This window comes from Pseudorasbora parva, chromosome 12, assembly GCF_024679245.1.
Source record: "Pseudorasbora parva isolate DD20220531a chromosome 12, ASM2467924v1, whole genome shotgun sequence".
Taxonomy (NCBI): Eukaryota; Metazoa; Chordata; class Actinopteri; order Cypriniformes; family Gobionidae; genus Pseudorasbora; species Pseudorasbora parva.
In genome coordinates, this window is record NC_090183.1 from 21,186,307 (window position 1) to 21,200,591 (window position 14,285).

The 14,285-nt window shown below is 39.0% G+C and overlaps 1 long non-coding RNA gene across 2 annotated transcripts; it reads right to left on the reverse strand.

Moving 5' to 3' along the window:
* Positions 1-11,692: 11,692 nt before the first annotated feature.
* On the reverse strand, positions 11,693-14,070 carry LOC137094174 (uncharacterized). Of its 2 annotated transcripts, XR_010908614.1 has the most exons (5): positions 14,025-14,070; positions 13,253-13,355; positions 13,049-13,129; positions 12,891-12,942; positions 11,693-11,947 (listed from the first exon to the last, which is right to left on the reverse strand). It is a non-coding gene; the product is annotated as an uncharacterized lncRNA (long non-coding RNA). The 2 variants fall into 2 exon arrangements; XR_010908613.1 differs by lacking the exon at positions 14,025-14,070 and having other exon boundaries at positions 13,253-13,764.
* Positions 14,071-14,285: the final 215 nt, after the last annotated feature.

A 14,285-nucleotide genomic window follows, 5' to 3' on the forward strand; every position in this document is an offset into this window, starting at 1 on the left:
GCCAAGCAAGAGAAATAAATGTGTTCTAAATCTGTGTTACGGTACAGGGTCTACGGAGACAAGATGGTGAGCTATCAGGTTTATTGAGCAACCAGTAGAGATAATAACTTGACGGAGTGCAGATATGCTGGTGATGGTTCTGGCCTGTGATTCTCAGGGTGCATTTGGAGATCGTAGGAGGATTCGCAGGAGAAGAACAAAGGAGAACACTCAACACACACACGCTGGACACTGGAGATCGCTAGAGACTGGGTAGAAGACACTGGAGACGGGTAGGTAACATCGAGGGAGTCCTTAAGGTAAGCAGAAGAGGTTAGTACCTTTCTCAAATGAGACTTGACAGTGAGCGTGCGTGTGCCTTTTGTGCTCCTGGTGATTGTGGTGATGATGGGTTGCAGGTGTGCGTGATTAGTACTCTGGTGAAAGCGTGCGCTGGCGTGTCTGTGACAATCTGTTCTAAAAGCGTTTTTATTTTTTATTTTTCATTTTTTTAAATAAATGTTTCCAAGTGAAATTATATTTATTGTACTTACCCTGTAATTACATGATACAAGAGGGGAAAAAGAGCCACTTTAATTACAGCCCGCAGATTCATACTTACCCCGTAACTACACAGATAATTACCCCCTAATTAAAAAATACATATAGTATAAATAATTTGTTACATTTCCTGATAGTTACCCCTTTATTCCCCCAATATACACAATGTCAAGTATAATTTGAGTGTTTAATTTTGTGTTGAAATAAAAGTGTTTGTAAATTTGTGTATGTCATTGATTGAAATCATATATGGTTAATGTATGTTGTAATATTGACTGAAATTATGTATGATAATTATATGTAGTTTATATGTATGACCAGCTATACATATAAACTAGTTTATATTAGCTAACACACCATTTCCCTATTAAAAAAATATGAAATCTGTATGAAAAGCATATAAACAAATGACACAAAATGTAAATAAATCCTATATGACTTTAATTTGACTAGCATGTGATTCAGTATAAGAACTTTATGTGATTCGTATATGAATATTAGGTATTTTCTTCAAATACCATATACCATTGCATACTGTTTATGTCAGACACAGACGAGGACACAGATGGATTAGTGCAAGTGCAAGGTTTATTAACAGAGGTTTCAGACACAGGTGATACTTAATGGAATGGTGACACTCAAACGAAGGACGATGAAGGTGAAGACGATAAAGGTGAAGACGAAGATGATGATGATGATGATGATGATGATGATGATGATGATGATGATGATGATGAAGATGAAGACGGAATACAGATGAAGGTTTCTAGGCAGGACAGGTAGTCAAAGATGGGTTCGGTGCGAGACCAGACAATGGGAGTGATGGTGAGCCGGGTTTATATAGTGGTGACTGGTGATGGTGCCCAGGTGTTTAGAATGATGATGATGGGGAACGAGTGGGCGTGGCAGTGACCGATGATAGTGAGGGCGTGACAGTACCCCCTCCTCCACGGGCGGCTCCTGACTGGGACGGGCGGCGACGCTCAGGGTAGTCTTGGTGAAACTGAGTGAGGAGATTGGGGTCCAGCACATCGTTCCTGGAGATCCAGGAAGACTTGTTGGAAGACTTGGGTGAAGAGTGCCTCCGCGGTTTCCAACGCGGTAGGTAAGCCTTTGAAGGGGATGAGTTTGCAGAATTTAGAAAATTGGTCGACAACGACTAGGATACAGGTGAAAACTTGGGATGATGGTCGCTCATGAAGTTGATCCCCAGATGGCTCCAGGGTCTCTCAGGGATCAGAAGAGGGACCAGAGCCCGGTGAAAAATGAGCCAAATCCAGAAGGGGCGAGGCGATGGTCGAGGCGGGCGATGTTGGGCATTCTCCTGTTGGATGATCTGCTCGTGAAGCGCCCACTGGATAGGGCTGGCGACCATGGGTGGAGGGAGGATGGTTTCAAGGTGCTCTGGCTCAGGGTCGGCTTGGTGAAGACGAGAAAAGGCATCCGCCCGGTTGTTCTGGTTCCCTGGATGGTACGTCACCTTTAGATTGAATCTAGTGAAGAAGAGGGCCCAGCGGGCCTGACGATGATTCAGCAATTTGGCATCTCGAAGGTACTCAAGGTTTTGATGGTTGGTGAGTTAGTGATAGCTTCTTGGAGAAGAAGGCGCATGGATGGAGTCGTCAGGGTGTCCCCTGCCGCTGAGACAGAACCACTCTGACCCCGGTCGATGAGGCATCCACTTCGGCGATAAAAGGAAGATGAGGATTGGGGTGGACCAGGATCGTAGCGGACTGGAAGGCGTTCTTCAGCTGGAAGGCCTCCGTGGCCGATGGAGTCCAGGACAGAGACTTGGGCCGGTTCTGGAGTAAAGAGTTGAGTGAGGAGCTGAGCAGGCTGTAATTCTTTATGAAGCGGCAGTAGAAGTTGGCGAATCCCAGGAAGCGCTGCAGCTCTTTGATGGTAGTGGGCTGATGCCAGTGGGTGATGGTGTCCACCTTCCTCTGGTCCATCTTGACTCTGTAGTTGTCTATGATGTACCCAAAAAACTAGACAGTGGAGACATGGAACTCGCACTTCTCGAACTTGAGATAAAAGTGATGGTCTCTGAGCTTTTACAGGACTTGACGGACATGCTCCTCATGCTTCCTCAGGTCGCTAGAATAGATGAGGATATCGTTGATATAGACGATGACGAACTTGTTTAAGAATTCACAAAATACCTCATTCATGTAATTTTGGAAGACGGAGGGTGAGTTGGACAGCCCATATGGCATCACCCGATATTCATAGTGACCTGAGGGAGTGGTGAAGGCTGTCTTCCACTCGTCTCCCTTGCGAATGTGAATGAGGTTGTAGGCACTTCTGATATCGAGCTTGAAAAAGATGGTGGCCCCACGGAGCTGTTCCAGCACAGATGGGACCAGAGGAAGAGGATAACTGAACTTGACAGTTTGAGAATTAAGGTAACGGTAGTCGATACACGGCCGCAAGCCTCCGTCCTTCTTGGCCATGAAGAAAAAGCTTGAAGCTGCAGGGGAGGTCGATGGACGGATGAACCCTTGTTGTAGCGCTTCGTGCACGTACCCCTCTATGGCCTTCTGTTCCTGGATGGACAGAGGATAGTCGCGGCCCTTGGGTAGAGTAGCCCCAGGCAGGAGGTCGATGCCGCAGTCCCATGGCCGATGGGGTGGTAGTTTGGTTGCCAACCGCTTACTGAAGGCATCCTGGAACACCCGGTAATCTGGGGGGATGGCCACGTTGACTTGAGTTTCAGGACGCTCTACTGAGGTGGACTGGACAGGTAATGTTGAAGGAACTGACGATGATAATGGACCTTTTTCCGCGAGGATGATGAATAAAACGATCAAAGCAGTTCTCACCCCATTGCAGGATCTCTCCGGTGGACCAGTGGATATGTGGCCGGTGCAAGATGAAACAGGGGCTTCGCAGGATGATGTCCGCAGTTGACTCCTCCAGCACCATGAATGTGATGGTTTCCTCATACAGATGACCAACGCGTAGTGTAAGTGTGGGGGAGAAATGGCGGACACGACCTCGGCCCAGCGGTTTTCCCTGAATGGTGGTGATTCAGAAGTCGACGGAACAATGTTGACGTAGGGCGGTTAGCTTTTCGAGGGTTTGCTGACTGATGAAGTTTCCCGCCGACCCGGAGTCGATGAGGGCTTGTGCTGCAACAGATGAGTGGGAATTACAAACGAATACTGGCTTCTTGGTAAGGTTTGCCGTTAAAGGAGGTAACTGGATGGTACTCACCGCTGGCCGAATAGGTCACACGGGGCAGGTCGTCATGCCATGTCCATCTCCCCCGCAATACAGGCACAGATGTAGTGAGATCCTGCGTTGGCGTTCGGTGGTGGTTAGATGGTATGAGTCGATTTGCATGGGTTCAGGTGCTGGAGGTGCGACAGATGTTTGAGCAGGCTGAGGATCGGCAGGGGGTGAGGAGAGGCCACAGGCAGACAACCGTTGATGGTTTTCTGGATGAGGGCTTCCAAGCCCATTACATCCTCGTAGACCACAATGAATTGCTTGATTTCAGCGAGGAGGCCGTGGCGGAAGGCGGTGATGAGGTCTTATTCATTCCATCCGCTCATACAGGCCAGTGTGCGAAACGCAGTGAATAGGAACTCATTGTCTCTCGTTTGCCTTGGCGAATAGAAAACAGTTGATCATGGTAAGATAATTCGGCAGTTTTGTCATCCCCTCGAAAACCTTTGTGGATTTTTAATCTAACAAAACATTCAAGCTAAATGAATTCATTGTAACACCACATTTGTCATTTATCGCTTATCTTGCCCATGTAAGGATTTTTATGTAGGTCGTACTAAAAGACACCTGCGTGATCGATTGGTGGAGCATAAGTATGCTATTCGTACCAGTAATCCTGATCCAACACTTTTTATATATGCATTTATGATTCCCTACTAAAAATAGAGGTTTTGGAGCATGTGAGACCTTTGGATAGAGGTTTGGAAAAAAAATTCTGTCTTTGGGTTTTGTTTCTTTCTAATTTTTGATACTTGCTTTGTTTTCCCTCCAGGTAGTCTACAATAAAGGGGAGTTTTATTTTTTTATTTTTTATTTTGCCCATTACGTTGTTATCCCCAATCCTGTAGACCTGATTGCCTTGCAATTGGGTTAATTAATAATATTAGGCCTTATTAGGCTACTGAAATGTTGTTGGTTTATGGGTGGGGATAAGCTGGTATCATTCTCATTCATTGTGTTGCTTTGCCCTGATGAAGACCATTGTTGGTCAAAACATGTTGGCTCTTGTGTTTTAAAATTACTTAAGCCATAGCTAATAAAGGCTTTTTAATTATTTCCTTATCCTTCATTTACATCTGACTGAGTGCCTTGGACCTGCCTGTTTTAAAGGTGTCATATAATTTCCTTTTTTATACAAGTTAATATGATTCTTTAGTGTCTAAATGAAAACCTTTTAATATACTTTAATTAAAAATTCTCATTAGTATTGTAAGAAAACACTAATTTTACCTGGAAAAAAACAGCTCTGTTTTCACCAAGCCATTTCGGTGCATATGGCTTTAGGTGATAAATGACCCGCCCCTCTGTTCTTTGGGGCAGCATGGAGTCGTTGCCCTAGACAACAGTAGAGGCTAAAGAATAGTGACATGAGTCTCTTCTGAGGAGATCTCTGAAACTGTGTCATTCTGAGCCGAATACCGAATATTCTTGACCGGGGACAAGACGACAGCTCCAACGAAATTCGACATTTAAGGCTAAACAGGATATTTCTGAATGGTTGGTTAACGTAATGTCACTTTGATCTATCTTTATGTACTGGCAGGGTAATGTTAGCACGAATGCTATGTGTTTACTGATGTATACGTTAGTTCATTGATAGATTGATGTTACACCTAATGCTAATAAAAACATTTTTTCTGTTAATGTCGGTTTGTCAGTGATGCGTAATGTTATCTATGCATTGTAATAACTGTTACAACGCAATTTATTTTTAGACAGTAACAGACACCATTATAAACCATCTACATAATTAAGCTTAGTGTTAACTTACCACATCCACATTAACTTTAAAACCAGCATACACAATTTGTAATAACACAATAACCATAACATGTTGTTCATTATAAACGTAAGATTATGAATTATATTGAGAACATCATACATAGAAAGCATGGCGTAATTTAACGTTACCTGGTAAACTTTAGCTGCAGTTCATCGTGAAGTGTTTTAACTTCTTGTGGGGGGGCAGCATAAACACGAAGAGCTGGTACAGATCTTTATTCAGGAGCAACTGAATTAAATGTTCGGATTTAGGAACATCAGAATGACTGCTGTGTTCATTATTACACCCAAAACACTCTCAGAAAAAAAGGTACAGTGCTGTCACTGGGGCGGTACCCTAAGGTACAAAAGTGAAAAGGTACATCTTTGTACCTTACCCACCTCTAAAAGGTACATATTAGTACCTTAAAAGGTACATATCAGTACTTTAAGAGTGCAAATGAGTACCTTAAAGGTACATAGTAGAACCTTAAAGGTACATATTAGTACCGTTTCGGTTTTGTACCTTAGGGTACCGCCCCAGTGACAGAAATGTACCTTTTTTTCTGACAGTGCAGAACACTAAAATCACCCAGCGACTCTACTTATACAATGGCGGACTGTAACAACCATAGACATCATATAGATTTGAAACCTATATGATGTCTATGGTGACGACGACAGTTTGAGCTCACTCAGGGCGGATCAGAGATGAAACGCTGCTTGTCAATCAACAGTCGTGGGAGGGGTGTCCGATCGTGTGACATCACACATCGAACGGCTCGATTTGAGATAGGGGAAAACATATAAGGAGATTTAAAAAAAAAAAAAAAAAAAACACTTGATGGATTTTTATCATTATAGGACGGTTGTGTACAGGCACTGCCAACACACATTTCCATATGATCAGCTTGTAAAAGTGCATGTACCATTATATGACCCCTTTAACATCGCTCACTGTGCTCGGATTTGTCTCCTTGGCTAGGGAGACTGGATGGCGCATATTTGTCTCCTCTAAAGTTTCAGAAGAGATCTCAACAACATCACATACAGTGCTCTGATTTGTCTCCTTGGCTAGAGAGACTGGATTGCTCAAATTTGTCTCCTCTAAAGATTCAAAAGTAATCTCAACAGTATCACAGGCTGTGCTCAGACTTTTCTCCTCAGCTAGATACTCTGGAACTCTCACTTTTGTCACCTCTAAAGTTTCATAAAAGATCTCAGATACATCATACATTGTGCTCAAAATATTCTCCTTAGTAAAAGACTCTGGCACTCTTGTCAAACAAATGATGTGCCCTATGCACATAAACTGTACAGCTTTCTTATTGTATCAACAATTAACCTTATATACTGAGGTCTCTTCTAAAACTATAGAGGAGATAAATGTGAGGGGTTCAAAGTCTTTAGTTTATGAAAAGTCTGAGCACAGTGTGTTGTTGAGATCTCTTCTAAACTTTAGAAGAGACAAATGTGAGAGCTTCAGAGTCTCTAGCTGAGGGGAAAAAAAAGTCTGAGCACAGTATGTGATGATGTTGAGCTCTCTTATAAATCTTCAGAGAAGACAGGTTTGAGAGCGCCAGTGTGTTTCTCGCTAGGAGAAAAATCTGAGCACGGTATGTTATGTTGCTGAGATCTCTTCTAAATCTTTAAAGGATTAAAATATGAGAATGTTAGAGTTTTTGTCTCAGGAGACAAGTGTGAGAAACAGGAGACTTAAGCAAATTCTCCAATTAATGTTAATGTATCCTCATTTATGTCTCGCAGAAACATTTGAATTGTTAAAGCTTTTTTTTTCTCCTCTGGGTAGCTTATATGTGATTCATCCATGCCATTTCAAACAAGCACAAATGGAATGGATAAAACAACCTATGTTTTCATGCATGGAAAATGGGTTGTACAAGATAAACTTTATGTTAAATGAAGAACAAAAAGGTTAAGAAGCAACCATGAAGTACTGGTACACTATAATATTACATTTGTTATAAAGAAATAATTTATCTAGACTAAACACCATATACTTGTCTAATCCTTGTTTTGAATAAGTACTTTATATTAATTTCTGGGAACTGAAGAATTTTAATGAATAAACCTTGATATTCTGAAACACATAACGCTTTTTGGATGATAGTTTCAGTATTTGCAATATTAGTACAAATTTAAAATGTAACAAGTTTATCCTAAAATGAAATGTAAGACATCTGAGGTTGAATAATTCTGGGAATAATATATATTTATTTACAACATATTATTATCTTCCCTGATAAATCATCCCTGAAATATTTTGTTTTTAGTCATTGCCAAGCTCAGGCATAATGGATTTCAGATATTTAGTATTAAAAATAAGAAGTTTACTCATTATTGGGTCAACTATGTTACGGACAAAACCTATAAGTTTTACCTTTAAATAAATGGCAGACATTTAAAAAAAATTATTACTCCTGGAAGAATATGTGTCTATTTACCAACCTTTTCAATTAAAATACCCTATTAATTTAGAAAATACACAGTTTGTTCAATTAAAACCCCATATTTCAAGTACTGAAGTAACCGGTCTGTATATATTTTTTTTTCCAAACTTGATTTATAATTTTCTTGATTAAATTATGCTGAGGTATATATTTGACAGCTACTCAGTTTCTAAATATTTACTTGGAGATTAGGGAACCATTAAAATACTTAAAAAAAAAAAAAAAAAAAAACATAATGGTAACTTAATTGACAGTCCAGTTTCCTAGCTGACAAGTTGACTGGACATGACAAAGTAGGATGATGTAATTAACAAAAACAATACTAAACTATATCAATTATTATATGCTAGTTAATCTTTTATTGCATTTAATCAAGACCTGTTGAAATACTCTAATGTCTCCTAATGGATTTTAGGAGAAACATCTGAGACATTGCTGATACTAAAGAGCTAAATAAGAATATCAATTAAGTCTCAGATATTTCTCATGTCTCAGTTGTGTCTACTCTTATTTCTCCTAATGGATTTTAGAAGAAACATCTGAGACATTGCTGATACTTAATCAAGAAACATGGGAGAATCACAACTATGTCTCCTGAGCTTTGAAAAAGCAACCAATGAGCAAATAGTTTTTCCTCTACACAATAAATCTCTTATTACCATAATGTCTACACTTTGTTAGAGAGGGTTTGTGCGCATGCAGAACTCAGCACTGGACAAAAACTCGAGCTGTGAGTGGATTTTTAAAACCTGTGTGAGGAGCTGTCCATGCCAGTATCAGCGTCACCCCTGGCAACCCCAGTCATGCACATCTTGAGAATGAGGAACCGCAAATGAGGAACCACCTGTTAAATGATGCCATGCTACAAACACAGGAGGAGAGACACCCCAAGAAGGAAAAGACTAATCCTTTCTCTGTCTCTCCTTTCCCACAGATATGGATTGAGCCACCATTATGATGTCTCAAGCCACTTTTTCACACTGAGCACAGAAAACGGGACTTTTCACTCATCATATTTGCACATTGGACCTTTTTGTCACTGTCCACTCTGCAATAAAAAGTCCCTCTGGGGGAACCGAAGCTCTTGTTGTTTGCGCCATATTCACGTTCCCGCCACATCTTTGATTGGCCATTGCATTCAAAAAATCAAATAACATGTCTGTGATTGGCTGCATTACTCACCAAGGATAAAACACATTGGAAATGTGATTATTTGACAAGTGCAAACACATATCATTTCATTTTTTTCGCCAAATCATTTTTGCTAATGAAATGCTATTATTGTGAAAACAGATATTAGCAGTATTGACTAGCAGTATTGACAGCTTTTCCCTCTAAGAGCAATAAGTAGCAGAAGCAGCAGGTGGTAGTGGTTTGAATGAGAAAATTAACAGCTATTATCAAGTGTCTTCCTCAGTCTGGAGGGGGGCACAGGAATGTCCATGGGGTCGATCTAGCATGGGGTCTGGTTTTGTGTGTTTTTCGTTGAATTCATGCAGAAACATTCACACACTTAGTGGGTGTGTATACATGCATATCCTCTATTTACAAACATGCAAAGCACGCATGAGAGTGCTTTCTGTGTGGAATGGCGTGATGAATTTAACTATCCTCACCATGTGACATGTAACGCTTTTTCAGAGATTTATAGTGACCTTAAATGTATTAAAATATTATTAGACCTTTAAAACGTTCTTCACTGATTCTCACTTATTTTGTTTTATTATATAGGGTTAGATTTTATAAATGCATCAAGATGCCCTCGACTACCAGTATTATATTTTTATATTCATGAATGCATAATGAGTGTGTTGCAGTGCTGTGTTTTGTGTTATTTGTTGTTTGTCTCCCCTCTACTCTTCCACTTTTCCACAGCTTTCATGCCCATTTTTTGAGACTTTTTCCAGCTCTGAGATGTGAATGACTAGGCTAAAACAGAGGTTTCATGACATTTCAAATCACTTCGGCAAATTATGTATTTGTTTTGTTTTTGTTTTTAGAACCAATAATAGGAGCAACAACAAAAGAACAATCCTTTAATTTTCCCTGACAGCAGTTACTGCTCCTTTGTTCTGAGATCAAAGCCTCTCTGCACAAGATTGCTGTGACTCAGAGATTTTCTCAAACCATGTGTGATGATTAATTTTCAAGAGGAGAAAAAAAAAGAAAATCTAATTTCAGTGTTCTCATGTTGTAGGTCTAGTGTTTATTCATTTTTTACAGCTGATTACACATTATACCCAGATACTCTTGCCCACAACCATGCATTTTTAGTAAGAAAAATAGCTATATAACACACTTCCGGCAGACGACCATACACGTCAACTTACACCAAAAGGGTGTGTGTTGAATCGGCCTTACCAGTAAAGTGTAAAAAGTCTGGGAGCACGAAGTAGTGGGTTACAGCACTGTCCTGTTCAGGCTCCCAAAGGTGAAATAATCCAGTCAGTGTATTTCCTTAAAAAGATAACCAGTCACAGATGATGACAAGGTAGTGTAGAGCGATCGATCGCATAATCCACAAGGAAAAGAGAGCATCCTCTCTCGAACACCAGTAAGCTGGCTTCTTTTATCGAATGTGACAATCAGCTTTCTGCCCCCATGACGTCACGGGGATTCCCTGGAGCTCCCGACAGAAGTCTTGCTTGAGTATAAAACCCAGGCAATATACAAGAGGGAAAATACATATACAAAACAGCTATCTTATATTCATAATAAGATACAGCAGTATAAATATTCCCTTATTACGTGGCCGCGCTACAATAGGATTGTATCAAGGCACAGATCTGGGGAAGGGTACAGAAAATGTTTTGCTGCATTGAAGGTCCCAATGAGCACATTAGCCTCCATCATCCATAAATGGAAGAATGGAACCACCAGGACTCTTCCTAGAGCTGGCTGCCTGGCCAAACTGAGCGATCAGGGAAGAGGGGCCTAAATCAGAGAAGTGCACAGTAAATTTGAAATCCGTAAATCAACACCAATAGAGTTAATTTTAACACTTTAAAAGTGTATATATGGGAACCACCCGCAAAGTGTTAATTCAACACTTTTAAAAGTGTTGCCTCTCACAACACCCAACTCAGTGTTACAATAAACTCTAATAGAGTAAAATATTAACACCAATGCAGATAACAACAACACTGTTACAGAGTTAAGTGCAGCTTTGTAGAAAACACTGGCAGAGTTAAAATTCTACACTGTTCTGGTGTTGACCTAACACTTCAGAAAAATGGAAATCAATCTACTCAACTATCTATCTATCTATCTATCTATCTATCTATCTATCTATCTATCTATCTATCTATCTATCTATCTATCTATCTATCTATCTATCTATCTATCTATCTATCTATCTATCTATCTATCTATCTATATAATGAACAATGAACAGAGTGTGTGTGTGTGTGTGTGTATGTATGCATGTATGTATATATATATATATATATATATATATATATATATATATATATATATATATATATATATATATATATATATATATACACACATACATGCATACATATACACACACACACACACACACTGTTCATTGTAAAGTAAAAAAATAAAGAATGCAAAAAGTTGTTTTAAACTAGTTCTTTATTTACGAGCAAGTCTATTTCCATCACAGAAGGTTAACTTTTAAAATAAATGATGAAGGCATAATATGTGCATTTCTTTCATAAGCTATTAAAGCTGCTTATAAGTGTGTAATACTTCAAGTCCTGCATATGTCCTGTGTCAGTCAAGTTGGTTCAGTACCTTCAACTTTGCAACAGAACAGCAGTACTTGAGTCAACACAACATTCAGCAGATGAAAAAACAGTCGCAGGATATCTGTGGATCAGTTGTGTCCAGTTGCTAACAGTGCAGTTCAGTTGTGGTTTCATATGCAGAGCAGGAAAGGCTGTGTAGATCCAACTCTCTGGAATCCTGGTTCCCTAAACAACACAATGCCAGACCAATTACAATTAATACTATTTGTATTTTATAAATACAGCAAGTTTATGGTGCAAAAAGTTAAATCATCTTGGACTTTGGTGACTCAAACAATAAACTATTTTGGTTAGAATTGACTGATTTCCAAGTACATTACTTAAATGTACATTACATTAAAGGCTTACTTCATTCAAAAATGTTACTTCTGTTATTAATTACTCACCCTCATGTTGTTCTTAACCCGTAAGACTTTTTTTCATCTTCAGAACACTTAATGAAGATATTTTTAATAATATCTTAGAAATTTCTGTCATTTCATTTACAGCCTATTCAGCCTCCACTTCCAAAGCCTAGAAAGGTACAAAGGAAACCATAAGTGATCTATGTGACTCCAGTGGTTTAACCTGATTTTTATGAAGCAAGTGCTTTATTTGCAAAAAATCTAAACTCCATTTATAATATATATATATATATATATATATATATATATATATATATATATATATATATATATATATATATATATATATATATATATATATTTTTTTTTTTTTTTTTTTTTTTTTGCAAACAGCATTTGCATAGTTTCATGAAAATGTATGTTAAACCACTGGAGTTGCATGGAGTACTTTAATGATGTACCTTTATACCTTTATGTGTCTTGAAAGTGGTAGTTGCATGGACTGTCTATGGAGGGACAATGATTCAAAATGCATGAGGCTTCATGAAGCGGTGTTTTGAAATCTGCCATGCCGTTATTTCGTTTTTTTACGCACAAAAACTATTCTCGTCGCCTCAGAAAATTATTGTAGAGCCACTGTAGTGAGATGGGCTCTGTAACGACATCTTTAGTGCCTTAATGGGTCTTGAGAGAGGAAATGACATTGGTGTCAATGAAGGCCTTTTTGAGCCATCGGATTTCAACACTTAAGAAATCTCACTTACTAGTCATCTGCTGGAATGATTTTTGTTCCCTTCTTCCTGACTTTGTATCTACCTGTCAAATCATGAAAACAATTAGTTTGACTCAATTCTATTAGCCAAATACCAACAAATGTGATGTTTGTGGTCATGATTCTCTCATGTTATATGTTAAATCTTACCATCTCCAGACAGGTTCTAGTCTGTACAGTCTTCAAACACCAAGCCAGGTACCCTTTACCTGATGCATCATAGAAATTCTCCTAAAAACACAAACAGCAAAAACAATACATTTAAACATGAAGGCATATCCAAACGTTAACCAAAAGTTAGTGATAATTAGCCTACATTTTGCATAAATATTTAGTCTGAAAGAATGACTTAACCATTCTAAAAGCATTGGTCCTCCAATAATAGTGACACTTTCAAGGGTATTGGTCTGCAGTTTGTGGAGTTGTTCTTCTGTTTTTCAGTCATATGGTAGGTGTGCTGGCAACGAGCAAAATATAGTTTGAGGATGAAGAAATACTTTAAACAGTCTTAAAGTATACATGTTTCATTTGTTTTAAACACAGACGCTAGTGCATCTATCCATTATAAAAGTGCATCTATCCATCATAAAAGTGCATCTACCATCATAAAAGTGCATCTATCCATCATAAAAGTGCATCTATCATCATAAAAGTGCATCTATCCATCATAAAAGTGCATCTATCATCATAAAAGTGCAGCCATCCATTATAAAAGTGCATCTATCATCATAAAAGTGCATCTATCCATCATAAAAGTGCATCTATCATCATAAAAGTGCATCTATCCATCATAAAAGTGCATCTATCATCATAAAAGTGCATCTATCTATCATAAAAGTGCATCTATCATCATAAAAGTGCAGCCATCCATTATAAAAGTTCATTATCATCATAAAATGCATCACCATAGACATTTACATTGATCTTTTTCTTTCTCACACTGTTGATCTCTAGTGTATAAGAACCAGCATCCATGGACGGATGCACTTTTATGATGGATGAATGCACTTTTTGCCATAGTTGCCCTTTATTGTAAATAAATATTATTGATCAATATCTGTGCTTAAAGATATTTACCAATAATCTGCCAAGAAAAGCACTACAGTTTTCTATACCTTAAACATACCTTTTGCTGCAGAACAGAAAGCATGGTCATCTGTCAGCCTTGGTTTCAGTCCAGGGGGGTGGTCAAAAATCAATGTTGCAAGAACCTGATGGTCACTCTGACAGAGCTCCAGTGTTTCTCTACGAAGAAAGGAGAAACTTCCAGAAGAACAACCATCTCTGCAGCACTCCAATCAGGCCTGTATGGTAGAGTGACCAGACATAACAGCCCAACTGGAGTTTGCCAAAAGGCACCTGAAGGACTCTCAGACCATGAGAAACA